Below are 20,113 nucleotides of genomic sequence, written 5' to 3'. Positions count from 1 at the left end.
TTTGGCTTTTGGTATTTGTTTCATATTTTAGGTCATTCTTTGGGAATTTTTTTTTTTTTAAATATTCCTCACTGGCTTTCTGAAAAACCAGTTAAGGGCTTTGGGAGTGTGAAACAGAGGTCAGATGTCAAAGCCAGTATTTTAAAAATTTATGAAATGGAAATGAGGAAGGAAGAGCATAAATAGTGGCTGATGGTGCAAGGCTGGAAATCAGGATGATGGACAAGAGGGCAAAGCAGCACCAAGCAAGGAGAAGAACATCTGTGAGGACTTCAGAATGTTAAGTGGATGAATTCACTGGAGTATCAGCCATAAATAAAACAATGGAGGCTAGACGTCTTCAAACCCCATCAGCCATCAGGGAAATGCTAATGAAAGCCACAAAGAGCTATCATCTCACACCTGTCAAAAAAAAGAGGTAGTAAGTGTTGGTGAGGATGCCGAAAAGGGACCTCTTGTGCACTGTTGGTGAAGATGTAACCTGGTGCAGCCACTGTGGAAAACAGTATGGAGGTTCCTCAAAAACTAAAAATACAAATACCTTATGATCCAGCAATTCCATTTCTGGGTATTCTCTGAAGAAAATGAGAAAAGAATCTCAAAGAGATAGCTGCATACCCATGTTCACAGCAACATTATTCACAGTAGCCCAAATACGGAAACAGCCGAAGTGTTCATTGACAAATAAATGGATAAAGAAGATGGTGCCATGATGAAGAAGGAAATCCTACCACTTACCACAACATGGCTGGGACCCTGAAGGCATTATGCGAAGTGAACTAAGACACAGAAGGCAAAAACTGCATGATAGCACTTACATGTGAAATCTGAAAAAGTCAAATTCATAGAAATGGAGACTACAGTGTTGGTTACTAGGAGCTGGGGGTGGGGGAAATTGGAAGATGTTGGTCAAAGGGTACAAATTTCCAGTTGGAAGACAAAGAAGTTCTGGGGCTTTTTGTAAGGCTTGATGGTTATAGGAAACGATACTCTATTACGTACTTAAAAGTTGCTGAGACCTTAAATGCTCTCACCGCAAAAAAAGAAATGGTAATTTGGTGACATGAGGTAAGTTTTAGTTAACCCTATTGTGGTAATCATTTTGCAATGTTATAGCTTAATTATATCTCAATAAAGCTGAGAAAATGAATCCTCTGAACAATGGTCCAAACTGTACTCTTTGTTTACAAGATGGGGGTTGGGGCACCATGAGATCTGAGTGGCCTTAGTTTACTATGGTGCTCCCAGCACGATGGTGCTGGCCTGACAATCCCAAGAGGAAAACATTTTTTTTTTTTTTAAGTGCGAAACTACAAGTGATAAAAGAAATGGGAGGGGAAGGGCAAAGCAGGAGTGTAGGAGAGGATGAAAAATGACACAGGTAGCATGTTAGAGCAATCTTTGCCTTTATGGCTTCCATACATTTTTTTTTCACATATTTCCTTCTAAAATATTAACACATTTGGGTTTCAGTTTTAACTTTTTAAACCTTTGAATTTTGGATCCAACTGCAAGTTATTTTTTGCTAGGTGTGAGGTAAGTATCCAACTTAGTATTTTTTTTTTTTTTTTTCCAAATAGCTATCTGGTTATCCCAGTACAGTTTAGTTAACAGAAAACACTTTCCTCCTGATTCAAAATGATCTAGGTTTTTTACATCTTTTGGTGTTCCCCATGGGAAACATTCATTAAACAGAAATTTCAGAGCCCCTGGCCTCATGGGCCTGGTTGATGTGTTACAGTGAAGTAGGGTGAGGGACTTTTGGCTTAGCTAGACCTGAATCCTCTCACATAATTTCAGGACACTTGTGCCATGGGAAAGGAGAATAAGGCACAGTAACTAGCTGGTCCCCATGCTTTGAATTCATGTGTTTGATTTCTGCCTTCTTGCATTACTGTACCAATGCTGCAGGGAAAATTAGGCATGTTGGACATATTTAGGATACCTTAGTAGAGTGTGTGTGTGTGTGTGTGTGTGTGTGTGTGTCTAATTTTACACTATTTGCCAATACTTGTGTAACTTTTGCCTTTTGGGCTAGCTTTATAATTTGATTCCCATATATAATGTGATTTTACGATATGGTAGAAGTTAGGTGTTTTTAACTTGGTCTCATGAGGTTAAAGAGGGCTTGTGTTGGAAGTGGCGGTGAAGTTGATGTAAGGAATTGAGCTAGATGAGGGACTGAGGCAAAACTTTCCTGACAGGGCCATGTAAGAACTTGAAATGAGAGAACATGTCATGTTCTAGAAACCCAAAAGGTCTGGGATGGTTGGATTATTTGAATGATAACAATAGTTAGTAACAGAAATAACTAACATGTATTTGTTGTCTACTGTGAGGAAAGACCTTTACATTTTTATCTCTTTTAATCCCCACAAACCATTTCTTTAAATAAAATTGTCTTTATCTGACCACCAAGGAGACCAAGACTTAGAGAAATCAAATAGCTTGTTTTAAGTGGCATATATATTTACTGCGGAACATTTACCTTTTAAAGGTGAGATTAAGAATAATTTCATCAAACTCTAAAAGAAAATGTGACTTGGTTGATTGCTCTGTTTTTTCCGTGGATTTCTTTATGACCAGAGAAGGTCACCTGTGTTCTCTCTGTGTCTCCTCTTGTGTAGAACAGGTGTTTGACAAAGGTCAGATCCTCCCTCTGTATGGGTGATGCCTATAGCCTCCTCTATTCATGCAACACAGAGAGCTCTGCCAGTTACTTCAAGAATGTTCCCTTTCTTTCTGAATCAGATCTCCTCCCTGGCACATTTCCTATTTTCTGGCTTGGCCTCCTGCTACTCCAGACACCATCTTACTTTTTACCTTCTTTTCCCTACTAAACCACTGGACTACTTGGCCTATAAGGCTGGATCCAGCTTGCATCGCTGGCTTAAAGCTCACTTTTACTCCACCTGTTACTGAGCAGAGCAAATGTGTGGCCAAGACACCTCTGGGCTCTCTCAGCTTGATGGCCCTTTCTTGAAGCTCATTTTCTTTTGAATCTATACTATAAATCCTTATTTCTCCTTAACTCCTATCTTCCTTTGGCTCCCACAACTATCCTGGTTGTTCTCATTTTCCCAGGAACTCATTTTTCAATGGGTTCTGGCTTTTCTCCCACACCCAAGATGTGGGCCTGGTGGAGCTCTCACTCGCCCGGTACGAGCTCTTCTCCCCGTTTCTCTCTTGGGATTTTACTGTCAGTGTGGAAGGCATGACTGTGAAAAGGCAGTCCCTGTCCTGGCCACTCTCTAAAGGTTCAAGACCACGTTTTCAGCTCTCAGTTCTGGATGTCTATTTGGACTTCACAGAAGCTTTTCAAGGTGAATCTAGTTAATATTGAACTTATTTTCCCCTCTTCTATCTAAACCCAGATTTCTTTATTGGGGATGGAAGCTGAAGCTGGCAAACTATGAACCTTTCTTATGTTTTCCGTCTTCTTCACCCTTCATTAAGCAATTACTAGAACTCTCTTTCTCTGGATTGTTCCTTCCTTTCCTCTTCCGTCCTTTCTTCTTTTCACTCTTCCATTCTCTCCTCTTTCTCTCTCTGTTTTGGTGTTACTTGTCATTCCCTCAAAAAATTCATTCCAACATTCTTATTATCTCATGCCTGGGTCTTAGCTGTAGTCAACTATCTAATTTCCTTGCCATTAATACTTGAGCAGTCCAATCCATCCTTTGAAGAGCTGCCAAATTAACATGTATCAACATCATAAGTATTACATTAAGTGAAAGAAGACACAAAAGACTACATTCTTTGATTCCATTTAACCAGAAGGCAAGACCATAGTGATAGAAATCAGATCAGTGATTGCTGGATGTTGTGGGAAGAAGATGACTGTAAAGGGGCACAAAAGAACATTTTTGGGTTCTGGAACTATTTTATATCATGGTCACAGTGGTGGCTACATGATCATACATATTTATCCAAATTCACTGACAATTGGGGGATTTTATTTTATGAAATTTATACTTGATTTATAAATGCATAGCTCAGCTCAGGACCGTGTGCCTTACTCCCCCAGGAGATATTAATTCATGTTTGCCTATGTTACATGCACATGAGTATGACTGTCTTCAAGGCAGTAGTCACTATCATACGACACACACCCATGCCTCCATGCCATCTTTCCCATGTTCTGTTGTGGGCCCAGACTTGACATTTCCTAAACGACTTAGAAATTGTCATAACCAACTTCTGTGTAGAATGTGATGAGAATATCTGCTCTTTCTGCCATGCCTTTATTTAGAAAGAATTAACATATGAATAGCTTGAAAGTTCAGAAAATAGCATCTCCATGCTAAGTCTACCCCTATGTCAAGGTCCAACTTCTTTTTTATCTTCTCTTTATAACCTTCACTGATCTTTCCATCTCTTAGTGATCTGCCCTGGTCTTTGAACTCTGATGTAAAGTGATGGAGATTTATTCCATCAGATTTCTGTTGGGGAAAATCACCGTATGTGTTTGAAAAGAAAACTTTGAAAAACTTCTTGATTAAAAGCGAGACTCAAAGAGAAAGAATAAGCCACAAAGAGTGACCACAAAATGCCTTCCGAAGAAGCTGGAATCTATTACCTGGAGAGCTCATAGTTTGGGGCAGCAATAGTCTTAAGTTTGCGTGTGCAAATTTGGAAGGCAGTTGCTGATACGGTGATGAAGTCCTTTTTGTAATAGAAGAGAAAGGCACTTGAAACTTCTCCTGAGAAGAGCTCTCAGGGTGAGGGGAGAGAAGCCAGAGAGGCTGGTATGGGTTGGTGGGAAGATGAGAGACAATTCTGTAGCCAGCTCCACCGCTGAGAGATCAACTTTGAAAAACACCGGTGTCTAGGCAGGATTTTCCAGTTGTTTGCTGAGGAGCAAGTGATCCAAACTGCCTCCTACATCTCCACCACCCAGTGTTCACTGAGGCTGACGGTGCTCACTAGTGCTTGCAACTGAACCTGAAGATGAGCTGAAATGGGTGTTGGGGTTGTCTCAGCGGATGGAGACTGCACATGCAAAAGGATGCCTGGAAGATGAGAGGGTGCCATCTGGGTTACCCTTGAACAACGCCATGTATGTGAGCCTCTGTTCTGGTGCCTCGCCAATCACATCAAGCCACCTCGTCTCAACTCAGCCTCGAAGAAGAGACAGACAAAGTATATAAACAAAAGGAACCAACTAAAGCTCCAGTCCTAACTGTAGCCCCATGTGAACTACATCTCCTAGTGATGGTGAAGGAAAGAATGTTCTTCTTTGTATCTTTGGTCCACGCACTTGTAGATTCTTCCTAACAGATGCTTGTCTTTACTCCTTCTAAACAATTTCCTGGGTTTCCCTTTTGTATGTGATGGCCTGATGGGGCATAGCCTACTCCCCACCCCGTGTAGCCCTTTCTTTGGCTAGACTTCTATGAAGAAGTTGTTATTTGATTCCCTTGGCAGTTTAAAAAATAGACAAAAGTCTAAGATCAGATTGGGAGTCTGCAGAGATTGTCAGTGTCCTGGTAAGAGCTGGTAGCACCTTCTAATGAAATATTTATTAGGATTGTGGTTTTGCAAATGAAAAATCAATTTAAAGTATTGTTTCTTCCAGAAGATGGAAGAGCGTAGTAGAGCTTCATGCCCGTCACAGGTTGACATTTCCTTGAACCTCCTAGCTTCAGCCTTCCATTGTGTAGCAAATGTGTGACACAAATGTAGCAGAACGGAGTGCTCTTGCAAGGGCACAAACTGCTCTAACAAGGCCAGCACAGCTGTCCGCGTGCCCAACATAAACACAGCATCAGCAAATTCAGGAAAACAGAACACATAATTGAACTGAGATGAGGACAAGAGTCAGGTTTTGTAAGATCATCCCTAAGTGGATGCAGCTAATAGGGCTTTATTATTTCTTCTCAAATCAGGGCTGAATGGATGAGTAGGCAGCCTTAGGAAGCCCATAGCAACAGAGAAGGATCATAGACACCCACAGCTTCCCAGGAGCAAACACAGACTCTCTGGTTGAGGAAATATTTCTGTGAGAGGCTTGGGAAATGAATGGAGGGAGAGGCAAGGAACAAAAGCAATGAACAGCAGTATCCCCTGCTTCAGAGAAAAATCCTCAAGTCTTTCTATAATTCCCTATGGGGGACCGTGGCTTATGCAAATTTCTAATACCTGATTGGCACCAAGCACGGGGCCTCACGGGTAGAAGGAACCTAGTGAAGGCGTGTTGCACTATTTTTGCGTTTAACTTTATTAACCCCCTGTTCCTCTTTTCCTCCAAACCTTAGGTTCCCATTGAACATGGCTTAGGTTTGTTAACACAGAACTGGAACGGCAAGTGTAAAAGACAGAATCATGGAAATCAACATTAATATAAATAGTAAAATTGAGATTTTCACTTCTGGTCAAGATGGGGTATCTGAAAAATAGGACAAGAAATGATGGATTTATTCATAGTAGCCCAACACTGGAAACCCAAATGTCCACCGATAAGTGAACAGAGAAACAAATTATAGTATATGCATACAGCAGAATCATACCAGCAATAAAAATAATTCTCAGCAACAAAAAGTAACAACCTATGGATACTCATAACTAGATAGAGGCATCTGAAAATAATTACGCTGAGCAAAAGAAGCTATGCAGACACAGGACTGCATACTTTCATGATCATATATATATATATATATGTCTATATATATACAATTCAAATATGCAAATTAATCTATGGTGACAGAAAGTACACAACCAGAGGTGTGGTGGCAGAGAGGAGGAGCAAGAAAGATTAGAGGGATATAAAGAAAGCTCAGGGGACGTCTACATATGGTGTGTGTGTCTATGTATACATGATGCCAAAATTTGTCAAATTGTCTTTTAAACATGCACTTTCATATCATATCAATTTACCTCAATAAAACTGAAAAAGTTCATTCATTTTCTAGATTGTTTAATTAGGAAAAAATAATGTTTACTTTTTTGGTGAGACCTTTTAGTTTTCAAACAAATACGACTTTCATTTTCCGATTTTCACCAGAGCCCTGCGCAACTGGGATGCAGAATGGTGCCATTTCCATTACTCAGAACACGACTCTGACCTCGCAGACGCGAGGGGTTCTGTTTAAGTTCCCAGGCCCAGGCAGTGCTGGATCCAGGGTACGATTCAGGTTGTCTGACTACGGGACCAATCACGGTACCTGCTCTGTTCAGTATCGAAATCTCGTGGGAAACACTGCAATTGGCTTCTTAGAGATTTTGTTTCTATAGGCCCAAATTCAACCAATAAATCCCCCCCAATCATAGCGTTTTAATAGGTTACTAGAAATAGATTAAAACCAAAGCTACAAGTGACAGCTTGAGAGGATTTTCAATCACAAAATGCAAAGTACATCGCACTCCAGCCAACCCTGGAGAGTCATGGGCCGGTTTACCCATCATGCTGGGTAATCACTGTCAATCCCTGGAAATTCCAGGACTGAGAACTGCCCCTGGAGCACATGTAGTCCCCAATAGAAGAAAGAGTCCATAGAAGAGTGTTCTTTGTAAATGGCTTACTCTCCATTGACTCTCAGATCCCTAGTGACAATCTCGCTGTTACCAAGGATGTGTTTTCTTGCCATACTTACCTTTGAATTTTTTTTTTATCTAAAACACATCTGATAGCTAGTGAAGGACACGGGCTGCTCTGCCAATGCAAAGGTCTACTGCAAGGTTGGAGAGCTTCCAGAAAACACAATATTCTGCGTCCTCACCAGCCACAGGTCTTGGGTGAGACTTTGACCAGAGCACCAGCTTTCAAGTTGTAGCTATAAAGGCAGGTCACTTGCTCCATGGGGATGTGTAAGGATGGAGCAATGTTGGCCTTCCATAGAGTCTTGCTAAGAAATAAAGAAATGTGGGGCACCTGGGTGGCTACATTGGTTAAGCAGCTGCCTTGGGCTCAGGTCACGATCCCAAGGTCCTGGGGCCAAGCCTCACATTGAACTCCTTGTTCAGCAGGGAGCGTGCTTCTCCCCTGCCTGCCCCTCCCCTGCTTGTGCTTGCACTCTCCCTCCCTACCCTCTCTGTCTCTTTCTGTGCCAAATAAATAAAATCTTTAAAAATATATATAAAGAAAGAAAGGAGTGTGAATTACCATTCACAATTGGTGTTGTTATTTTTAATTTCCTACCCTAAACTCTTCAAGTCAAAATTTGAGAACTAGACAATATGTCCATGCCTCCCACATGTTTTCAGCTGGAATCCCATCTGCAGTGATTGCTGTCCGTCCTATAACTTCCCGTCCCAATGCTGACCCTTCCAGGCTCTCCTCACCGGGACTCACCAGCAATCACCATGCACTCTTTCCCCAGGCTCCACCTCCAGGGCCACCCCTTCTATAAACCTTCTCTGAATGTGCTCCATTCGGCTCTCTGTCCTCATGGTATTTGATATGCACGATTCCCGTGGCCTTTGCACTCTCTGCTTTGTACCATAATCATCTAAGGTCACGTCTATCTCCCTCACTAGAGAGCAAGCACCTCGAGGGCACTACCATATTTTACTCAGTTTTCTACATCACATGAAACCTTCCCCCTGGATAATCCAACAATATTGAGTAGACACAAAGAGAGGTCAGGGAAAAGAATATGGAGATAATTCTGATTGTGTGCTCAGAGCTTAGACTGAGACCATGACCTTAGAAGTCCCAGGTGTGTCCCATTGTCTTCTTTCTTCACGTCAAGGGAGCATTTTTCATTTTCAACTGATAATTCCCATGCTTTTTTTTTACATAATTTTATTATCTATGTTCACATTCTCAAGTATCTTTTTATAGCGTATGTTTTATAGGTACATAAAACACAAATATTATTTATATATATTATGCATATAATAGACTGTTTTTGAGCTTCATGTAACATTGGGATCACAGTGCATGTATTTTATTGTGACCCCCTTTTGGTTCAAAATCGTGTCTTTAAGGCTTATGTATGTTCTGCTCGTGGAAACACGCCCACTGAGAGAGCAGGGGTCCTCTTGAACTCTGTGTCATATCAACTGCAGGACGCTTCGGCCTCCTTATGCCCAGGAACAAGAAGGCAGGCAGAGGAATGACCTGATTGCCTCGTGGAACTAGGGCCGATTTTCCCCGGTGGGGCAGGAAGGAAACCGTGTAGAACTTGGGTGATCCATGAGTCCTATCTGGTCATCGGGACTGTGGATAAGTAGTCAGCACCCTTGAACTGAGAAGGAGTGATGGCTAAGGGTGCAGTGTCCTGGGGATTGAAGCTGGGCTCACACCACCGGGTAAGCTGCCCGGTCATAGGCACTTGGGTAGACTGGCTCGCAAGGAAGGAAAGAAGGTTCCTATCCTTATGGATCTTACATTTTAGTGTTGTGAGGCAGAACTCGAGAGAGAAACAATAAATAGAAGATATAATAAATAAGCAAATTAAATGGTATGCTAGAAGGGATGGGTAGGAGGGAAATGGGAACAATGGGATGGGGTAATGAGGTCAGGAGTGGGGAGGGATCGGCAGTGTCTATTAGGGTGACTCATGTAGACAAAGGGGCATCTGAGCAAATCTTGAAGACGGTGAGGGATTAGTCCTGGAGCTCTCTGAGAGAAGTGTAGCTGTCTGAGAGAAGCACATTCAAGACAGAGGAAACTACCAGCGGATCACAGGAGGCAGGAGTGTGCCTGGAACTCCAGGAAGAGGAGGGAGCCGGGTGGGGCGGACGGGAAATGAAGTTAGGGCAGCCAGGGGAGAGAGGAGTCGAGGGAGCAGGTCCTGCGGGGCTTTTGTGAGAACGGTCTTGAAGCCCTTGGCTCCTAAAATGGGAAAACATTTCAGGTTTTTAAGCAGAGGACTGTTATGAACGGATTTACTACTTTGGAACGATTACCCTGACGCTGTAGGAGAAACAGAACCTAAATGCCAGTGGTGGGGAGACAGCAGCCGATGGCAGGAACCCAGGGGAGAAGCAATGCGGGCTCAGAGCAAGATGTTAGCCGTGGAAAGTAGAGAGGTGGTCTGGAAACGGCTTTAAGAATCAGTCCCCTAGGGACACCTGGATGGCTCAGTGGGTTAAGCCTCTGCCTTCAATCCAGGTCATGATCCCAGGGTCCTGGGATCGAGCCCCAAGTCGGGCTCTCTGCTCAGCAGGGAGCCTGCTTCCCTTCCTCTCTCTCTGCCTGCCTCTCTGCCTACTTGTGATCTGTCTGTCAAGTAAATAGATAAAATCTTAAAAAAAAAAAAAAAAGGAGTCAGTCCCCTAGTCTTCCTGATACAGTGAAGAAGGGGCATTTGTATTAAGCCAGTGGCAGGATGAAGTGGCAGTCACAGGAGATGGGAGAGCTTGCAAACAGAATCGGGGCTGTTCGGGGGTTTTGGGGGGATGCAGAGGACAAGTTACCCTTTGCACATGGTAAATTTGGGTTATCTAGTAGACATCCAAGAAGAGACATCCAAGAAGAGATATCAAATAAGAAGTTTGATGTATCCACCTGGAGTGCTGGGGAGACCAAATATGGGAGCCTTTAGCATATGGGCGACATATAGTAGTCATGCCAGAAATTTTGATAAATTATTTAACTTCACCAAGTTTAAAGTCAGTGCATATCTTTATGGGTTTTTTAAAAAACGATACAGGGAATTTGAAATCCTGTAATTTTGATTATTCCTTTTGTAGTACACTTTTTCCTTGTTTTTGTTAAATCCTACAGGATGTCTTGCTGTTGTCTTATACAGCTTATGTAGATGTATCTTTTCCCAGCATCTGTTCCTTGTACCTCAGATCTAGAGCTGGGGTCATTTGCCTTTTCCTGAAATGCATCCTTCAGAATCTCCTTAACAAAGTTGGTTTATATCAGCCTGAAAACGATTTTGTATTACGTTCATTTCTGATAGATAATTTTTGCTGAGAATACAATTCTAAGTTGATATCTCCTTTCCCTGAGCTCACTAAAAATACCATTTCATGTCCCAGGCCTCCCGTTGTTGCCTCTTGGAAAATCAGATCTCAGACGAGACGTCATTTGATTGGAGTTAGTCCGTGCTTTCTCTCTAGCTTTTCCAAAGAAGTGTTCGTCTCACCATGGTGCAACGAACTGTGCATGTTTTTTTCTTTCTATTAATTGTACTTGGAAATTGTTGGGTTTAGTCTGGGAATTGAAGATTTTTATCAGCTTTGGAGAAATCCACAGTTATTCCCTCATCAAATATTTCCTGGGACAGATTCCTGCCGGGGACCTTGACCTTCGAGCCACAGGGTCTCTTAACCTCTCCATCAGATGTGGCTGCAGGTGCTGGTCCCAGGTGCCGAACTCTGGATCATGTCTTCAGAATTAGCTTCCATTTTGCTGTCTCTTTAGGTATACAGTATCGCTAACCCAGTCAACTGTTTTCATGTCAATTATTATACATCTATATACATACATACATATACATATATACACTTCTTGTCTAGGACTATTCAGTCACTTTTTAAAATATTTTATTTATTTTTTTGACAGAGAGAGAGACAGCAAGAGAGGGAACAGAAGCAGGGAGAGTGGGAGAGGGAGAAGCAGGCTTCCCACTGAGCAGGGAGCCTGATGCAGGGCTTCATCGCAGGACCCTGGGATCATGACCTGAGCTGAAGGCAGACACTTAACGACTAAGTCACCCTGGCACCCCTATTCAGTTACTTTTAAAACTGCCTTTTTGTTATTATTTTAAGCTCTCATTTGTATCTCTTTAAAACATATTAAACATCCTTATGCTACGTTCTGTAGCAGATCATTCCAATACTTGCTCTCTGGTGGGTCTGGTTCTGCTGTCTGTGTTTTTGCCGGCTCTTGATCATGGCACCATGACACCTTGTGTGTTTGGTGATTTTTAATGTCGAGTCATATTTTCTGGAATCTTCTTTGAGGGAACTCTTGGAGGCCTCACTTGAAGGTAAATGGTTCCAGAGATCGCTCTGGGCTGCTTCTTCCAGTTATCTCAGGCCACCAACAGCCCTGGATGACTAGAAACTAAATGATGGTTCAAAAAATTCTGGACCATGGAAACAGAGTGAATCCAAGGTACAAACCATGGTAAGGCCACCTGGTAGCCATCACTCTTCAGGAAGATTTGTTCCCCTCTCTAGCTCCAGATTCAAGCTACTCAGTTGGCCTTGCCATCTCTTGGGGGCCGGGGGTCAATACTTTTAGACCAGACTAACACCATGTGGGTAATTGTTTGCGGTTCCATCTTAATACCAGGGGTTCTCCATTTTTCTTCTTGGACGAGCCATGAAAACCAAAGACCAAGGCACCAGGTTTGGCAAAGGTACTCAGGGTTAAACCTGCTTCCTGTCTATTTTCTATTTCAGGTTTCACTTTTACTTCATTCTAGGCCTGTATATTTGCCTGAACTGCTTGTGGGCATATCAGTACCTTATAGTTATCTCATAGCCTAGCGTTTTAGCATACGTAAGCAGAAAAACTGGTCAGGGTATCTGTTCCCAGACTGTTGGAATCCCTAAGTCACAAACTTTCTACTGTCTTTTCACCTTATTCTTTTTTTTTTTTTTTAAGATTTTTTTTCTTTTTAGATTTTATTTATTTTTTGACAGACAGATCACAAGTAGGCTGAGAGGCAGGCAGAGAGAGAGGAAGGGAAGCAGGCTCCCTGCTGAGCAGAGAGCCTGATGTGGGGTTCGATCCCAGGACCCTGGGATCATGACCTGAGCTGAAGGCAGAGGCTTTAACCCACTGAGCCACCCAGGCGCCCCTCACCTTATTCTTAACAACAGTTGTATTATGTCAACATAGTCTCATTTTACGATGATTGAAAAGACCCTAGTTTTGGAAAACCCACTACTACTACTACTACTATTTTGTCCTCATAGCTAAGTTTTTGAGAGTATGTATATAGGGAGAGAAAAAAAAAATTAAAAAAAAAAAAAAAAAAAAAAAAAAGGTCACTCCAGAGGCACAGAGGGTTTTTAAAAGCAGGCAAATGGGAGATAGGATCTCCTGCTTCCGAAGCCGGAAGAGTGAGCTCAGCTCCTGTCCGTGTGATTCTGTGGCATGGACAGGTGCTCTTGAAGAGGGTTGCGTAGGATAGATCAGCCCAAATAACCACTGCTGGTCAAAACCGGGACTCTAAATTTAGATCCCATTCCAGAAATTGTATATGTGAAGACATATTGGGTTTTGACCCGTCAGGTTCTGTTAATGAAAACTGATTTCTCCGAAACTCATTTTTCTAGGTATTTATATCAAACACTCTGTAACTGAGCATGAACAATTAGATTTGGATTTTCTGCCTGAAAACCCAAACAACTTGGAGTGTTTCACTTCCCGGTTCAAGGCTTGATCTTCTCTTTGCTCATTTTATTAAATACAAAAAAAAATAATAATAACGATGGGTTTATATTAAATGTTAACCAAGTCTGTGTGGCTTACGGTTTAAAATTTAATTTGATAGTTGCTTGCCTCTAACCCTCAGTGAATGCGATTAGACTGTGAATAAGTACCACCAATATGTTCATATGCAATGACCAGGAGAGTCTGAAAGAAGTGATTTTTTCTGAAAGAATATTTCTCTCCTGTCAAGCCTTTTCCATTAGATTATCAAATCTTATTGATTTGATTTCTCTATGCAATTTGTGGTTCTGTGTGCCTTTGGCCTTTGGGTCTCTTTCATTTAATTTTCAAAATCTTCTGGGAATCGCTTCTCTCTCGTTGTACATTAACTTAAAATTATGCCGAATAATTTTCCATTTAGCTGAATGAGGCAACTAGAAAAGACAGTAATGAATGTTGCCAATCTCCACTAAGCATTGTTCACACTTGGAGAAAATTCTGAAAAGAAAAGTTAAATATATATTTCTCTCTTGGCAGTTTAGAATTTTCCCCAAGTTCCCCCAAATTAACCATAGTTGTTAACATCTCATGAAAATCCCGTCAAAACATTACAGTCTTACCAACAGTAATGCAATATATGCCTTTTCTTAATAAATCCTTATGTTTATGTTTTGATAAGCTAAGATGAATGATTGTTCTGAGATAATTAGATTCACTTTTATCTGTGTTTCTCCAGCATTAAGACTATTTAAATAAATGCATGATATCATAAAGACTTTGAGTGACAGAAAGAATAATTGATATATTGTTTAACTTACTCCTAACTGATAATTAGAATGTTCTCTTTTTTTAAGATTTTATTTATTTATTTTTGGGAGAGAGAGAGATGACTCCCGCTGAGCCGGGAGTCTGATAAGGGACTGATCCCAGCATCCTGGGATTATGACCTGAGCTGAAGGCAGACAGACGCTTAACCAAGTGAGTCACCCAGGCACCCTGATAATTAGAATTTTCACTTATAATTTTTGATTCACCTTGTGAAAATCTGCAATAAAATAGGCTTACACCTGTATTTGGACCAACTGACTGGAGTTCCCGTTAGGGGACATAAACAGTGAGTAGCCCTGTTTTTTCACTAGGGGGAGCTGTTGGTCCTTCCTTACTCAGGGAACCAGCGCTGGTCATCTGCCTCTGAGCTTTCTGATTAGGAGTGTTTCATTATCACTTCAAGCTCGGCACAATTTTGAAAGAACTCTCTAATCATTCAGAGGGGCAGTGAAGAAGCTATGAAACAGCAGCTGATAAACTCAATCAGATACCTTGAAAACTTCTAAAGAATGTTCCGCTGGCTTCAGGCTCAACATCAGATACTGACAAATACTCTAACACAGAAAGTAAAATTATAGAAATTCCACACAAGAAACACATTTCATTAAAGTTGAAAGGGATCATAGGTCAAAAGTTACATGATAAGTGGTCTCAAAACTGCTTATTTAAAAAAAAAAAAAAAGGCCATGAAAATGTTGTCAATTAATCTGGCCTTCTTTTTCTTCTTCTTCTTTTTTTACTTTTTTTTTTCTTTTTCAATCCAGTTCAAAGAATCTGGGTATTCCTAGCCCTTGTGGCTTGAGGGTACAAAAGAGGTTCTTATTATCACCAAGATCTGAATGTTTGTTAGCTTGCTAATCCCACTTGGTCACTGCAGAATCTTGACCCCATTTAGAAGTCATCCCTTTGTTCTAGAATCTCAGAGCCCCAGGGAGGCTCTCCAGTGGGGAAAAGGTTTCTTCTCTTATGGTTCGGGTTTTTACTGGGGTCCAAATGGTTGGCAAGGCAGGGAGGAAACTCTTTCAGATGGTAGAGGGCCTTTCTTCCCTAGGATGTAAAGGCTGAGAACTCAGTATCATGACATTCCCGGAGCTCAGGTCAGCCCGTTGTGCACGCACCCTTCCTTTCTGGGGCACCCTGGCTCACAGGTGCCTTCGTTGTCCTTCTGTGACCTCCTTTCCTCAACCAGTTTGCCAGGCTCACCCACAATCTCCACATAAAGGTAATGAAGATAATACTTTGAACATATTACAATAACAGATTTCTACTTTCTTTTCCCTAGAAACAGTGTCCCATAGTCGCATTTTTGCCATTTTTGGAAGGGAAGAACTTAGACCCAAAAGAGAAAACAGGAAAATCCCCATCTGGAAAGGAAAAGGAGGTGCGCACTTGGGGCTTCTGGACCCTGGGAATTGCAGAGAGGACAGAATGGAGCACATGGGACACAGCAGAGAAGGGCCCTGTGATGGACTGAACTGTGTCCCCTCACTTCCCTGTGGCCCCAAATGTCCTATGTGGAACTCCGAACCCCCGGTACCTTGGACTGTGACTACCTTTGGAGATAGGGCCTTTAAAGAAATAATTAAGGTGAAATGAGGTCACAGGGGAGGGCTCTAATCCAACATGAGCGGTGTTCTTCCCGGAAGAGGAGTGTGGCATGCAGACTGGCACAGGGGTACACTGTGTAAAGACACAGGCAGAAGCCAGTCATCTGCAAGCCAAAGAGAGAGGCCTCCAGTGAAACCGACCCTACTGACACCTTCAACTTCCAGCCTCTTGAACTATGAGACAAGATATTTCTGTTGGTCAAGTCTGCCGGTCTATGGGGTTTGGTTACAGCAGCCCTGGGGTAACCAGAGAGGCTCTGACTCCCCTCTCCGGGTTGATGTTTTAGAGAAGAGCTGATGCGTGAAGACGTCAAAAGGATGTGGAGAGCAGGTCTTCAGCCCTACAGCCCACGCAGGATTCTGGGGAGAAAACATCGCAGAGTCCTTGAGCCAACGTGGGGAATCCCGTCTGTGTGCAGTGAGTAGCAAAGTGGGGCACAGAGGACAAATGTCTGGGGGTCACTCATACCTGTGTGGGCCTCGTGAGGGCGCAGAAGGTCGCTCACATGTCAGAGGAGGATGGCGGCTGCTGTGGAGGAGAAATCAGGACCCAGCAGGTAAGCCTGTCTATTGTGCTCCCTGCAGAGGAGGGAATGGAGGTCATAGTCAGACCCTGTCCCTTGGAGAGAGACATGAGGCAAGGTCAGCAGGCAGCATCCCCAACCCCAGCCGAAGTGGCCACCAAGTGGGGAGTAGCCCTTGCTAAGAGGCCACTGAGGGCTCACTACCGGCTCACCCAGACACCATCTTGGGAAGGGAACGACAGGTGGGCCGTAGACTCTGAAACACTGAACATTCTCTTGAAAGGACAATGAAACCAGAAGACCATTCTTTAGCAAATGTATCCTTGCCTTCAACCTGGGGGCTGGGAACAATGTTTGCAACCTGCCTACACAGGTGCCATGAGGGTAGGGACTTTAATTCTGGCATGACACGTAGCTGGCCACTATTTCTTTCAGGGTACAAGCAGGCTTCATGTACCGTGAGGGAGCTGGGCCCAGGAATGTCCCTACTGCTGCCCGGTGACATGCCCTGTCCCTAGTGAATGTCTTTTCTCTTTCACCTCTTTTTTTTTTTTTTTTTCCAGTTATCAAATTCCAGCTCCCTGAAAATATTGCCCAAATAATCAGCTGATACACAAAGGAAGCTGTATTAACCCTCTGCTGAGGGAAGAGACTCTGAGGGAGGAGGCCAAAGGCAGGAATCTTCACCAGGATTCTGAAGTCTGGCTTAAGGTTGGTTTTCAAGTGCAAGGGCCTTGATTAGGACAAGGTAGCAGCCATTAGGCAATGGTTAGGACGGGTGGGCATCACGAGGCAATGATCTTGAAGCAGAGGTATAAACTATCTATGATACCTTCTACTGAAAAGCTGATGATGGGTCTTTCTGGAAGATTCTGGAATGACAAAGTAATTTGCAACTTTCTGGGCAAGAGTTTTCTAGAAGAGTGAAGTTAGCTCGAGGAAAACAGTGGCATGGCGAAGTCACGTGACTGCAGACAGAGGGCTGTGCGGCCGTGTGCAGGCGATCAGGCCTTTAAGTCTGGGGACTGTATCTGCCTGGAACAGCATACGTTCAGGCAAAACCCTGCGGTTCCGTGCATGCACCCTGGCTCCCTGCCACCAGTAGAAGGGATTTGGTGGGAGAACCTGGGAGAAAGTTCTTTCTATTCATACTATCAGAATCTCTCCTCAGCCCTTGGCATTCATAGACATATCAGAGATGTACACAAATGGGCATAACACGTCAAACAGAAGCCAGGGCCAGGCCCGGGGGTTTCTAACACCCTAGGAAGTCATGGTCAGTGAGCCGAACTATACAGAAAGACGAGAAGGCAGGACATGGTGGGGTGTGTCTTCTCCTGATTTGGGATTCACCTCTGTCTGCCCCACTATGCCTTCTTTCCTCAGTGGCCTATCAGGTTGGGCTCTGATTGAGCCCCTGAGGGACACATATTTGCAACCCTGCTCCTTTCCAGATGCAGTTACCTGATCGGATAGGAAAAGCAGCAGATGCGGAGCCAGGAGCCCTGGGCTCACCTCCGGGCAGGTCCTGGCATCACAGCTGAGAGCACGTGCCCCTGGGCAAGCAGGTCGTTTCCCCTCCAGCCTCTCGTTTCTCATCTGTGCCAGCTCCTCCGGGTACTTCATAGGCTGGCCCAAGACGCAGCATTTACACTTAGTTCTACAAGCGCTCCCCTCGTGAAAGCATTCGGCGGGGCCTCCCCTGCAATTCGCAATCTCTCCTCTCCCCACACCCCTCCTGTGCCCCTGCAAAATGCATTCTCCTTTCCTCCGCCAGCCCCTTACCCCTCCACTCCCACAACCATCGCGACTGTTGACCCCTTCGTGTATCTCTGGCTTCCGTCCAGGCTAAAATCTTTGTCCCGGGCCTACATGTGTCTAGTTTCTAGACTGCAAATACCAAATATGTTTCCCATATATACAGAAACTCCAAAGGGCCATGGGAAGATCTTTGCTTTGGAAGCGAGGGGAGTGGGGTACTCAACTTGGGTATGAAATTAAAGGAGGCATCGAGAAACTCATCCATCAATATAAATCATATTTTGATGCAGTATTCAAAAAAAAATCATCCAAAGACTGGGACCCCCGCCTGACCGCTTGGTTCCGTAAACAACGTTTCATTTCAGAGCTGAGACCGGGGTCAGGTGAGGCCAGGTGGTACAAGTACAGGGTCGAATCCTGTCTTTATTGACAATTTCAATATTCTTGTCCATCCCGAATTTGTATGTTCATGTTTATGTTGGTGAGATTGCACTATTCCTCTGTCTTGAGGACTAAGTGTTTGGGGCGTGCCCTTTCATTTTGGACCCAGGTGAGTGCTCACTTGCTCCACCCTGGTCCCAGCCCTGCTCCCACTTCCTGGGCTGTGTCATCTCTGCAAAGTCATGTGCATTCTCTGCATCTCAGTTTCCTCCTGTATCAAACGGGCGGGGGTGGGGGGGTGGGGGGTGGAAATAACAGCACCTGTCTCAGAGTCATTGTGAAGATCAATTACGTTGGTAAGTGTAACGCATTTACACAGTGGCTGTGTACTCACTAATAGGATTTTCCTCTTGCACAGGATGCGACCTCTTCCCACTGCCTTGAGTCGGCCCCATTTCACTCACTTACCTACTCAACCCGCATCCCTTTAGCATCTAATCTGTAAAAGACAGTCCACTCGGTGCCGTGCAGAATTGACTAATGTGTAAGACAGGGTCCTACAAATTTATAACCTAGTCCACAGTTGGGCAGATTTCAGCAGCAAATCGCAGAAAACGTGATGAAAACATTACTTAGAAAAGAGAGATTTATTTTTTTAATAGAACAGGGAGTCTGGAGCCAGGGAGGGGGACAGAATTGTCCAATCCAGAAGATCGGTGGCATCAGGGCTAAGGGGCAGCTTCCTGAGGGCTGCCCCAAGGGAGTGAATCCTCCAAGCACAACCTCAGCAGCAGCCGCATCCAAGAGCCGAAGGAATGGGGTGGTGTGCCCACGCCTCAGTGTACGTGTGATCTGGGCAGTGCAAATTGTGCAAGTGTGCCGTGTGGACATATACATGTTCTGTAGGATCTGTAGGATCTGGGTGGTATATATTGTGCTGTGGTGTATGCGTGTTTGTGCTCTGGGTGTTCTGTGTATGGCACATCTGGGTAGATGTGAGTGTGTGCTGTGTGTGTTGTATATGTGTGAGCTGCCTGTGTAATGGGTTGTGTGCTGTGTGCTGTGTCTGTGGTATGGTCTGTATGGGTGTTGTGTATGGTGAGTGTTATGCACGTGCTCTGTGTGGTGTGTATTGTGTGTGCATGTGTGAATGTGTTGTGTGTGACATGGGGTATGGAGATGTGTTTTGCCTATGCTGTGGGTTATGTTTTGGTATGTGTGTTGCCTATAGTGTGTGTGGTCCGTGTGGTGTGTCATATGTACGGTGTTGCTGTGTGTACGTGTATGTGTTGGTGGGGGTAGCCTGCCTTCTCAGAGTGTCCCTCTAACTGAGGAACGCAGCCGTTCTCCAGGAGCTTCCAGCCCTGCCCACCACTCCCCCGCCCACCCCTGCAGTCCTTCGAGAACTAGGCTGAGTGGGTTGGGAGGGGGGTCCCTTCTTGCCCCTTGCCAGGGCACAATGGCATCCTGCTACCACAAAGGAGGGCCCAGGATGTTAATAATCTTCCAGAAGTGTACTAGTAGGGACATTTTAAGAAAGGACTGCCCAAAGCAGAGAGAAGACTCTTTAGTTCAGCATTTCTAGCTTCACTGATTGTGAAGCTGGTTCAGTTTTAGTCTTCCCGAGCTCAGTTCCCACCCGCGTTAAACTCAGCCCGCAAGAGGAGGGGCACAGGCAGCTCTGTTAAGAGGGCGGAGTTCAGAGAGTCTGTCTTCTTTGCTGTGGG

The sequence above is a fragment of the Mustela erminea genome, chromosome 13, assembly GCF_009829155.1.
Source record: "Mustela erminea isolate mMusErm1 chromosome 13, mMusErm1.Pri, whole genome shotgun sequence".
NCBI classification, from domain to species: Eukaryota; Metazoa; Chordata; class Mammalia; order Carnivora; family Mustelidae; genus Mustela; species Mustela erminea.
This window is presented reverse-complemented; position numbering follows the sequence as displayed.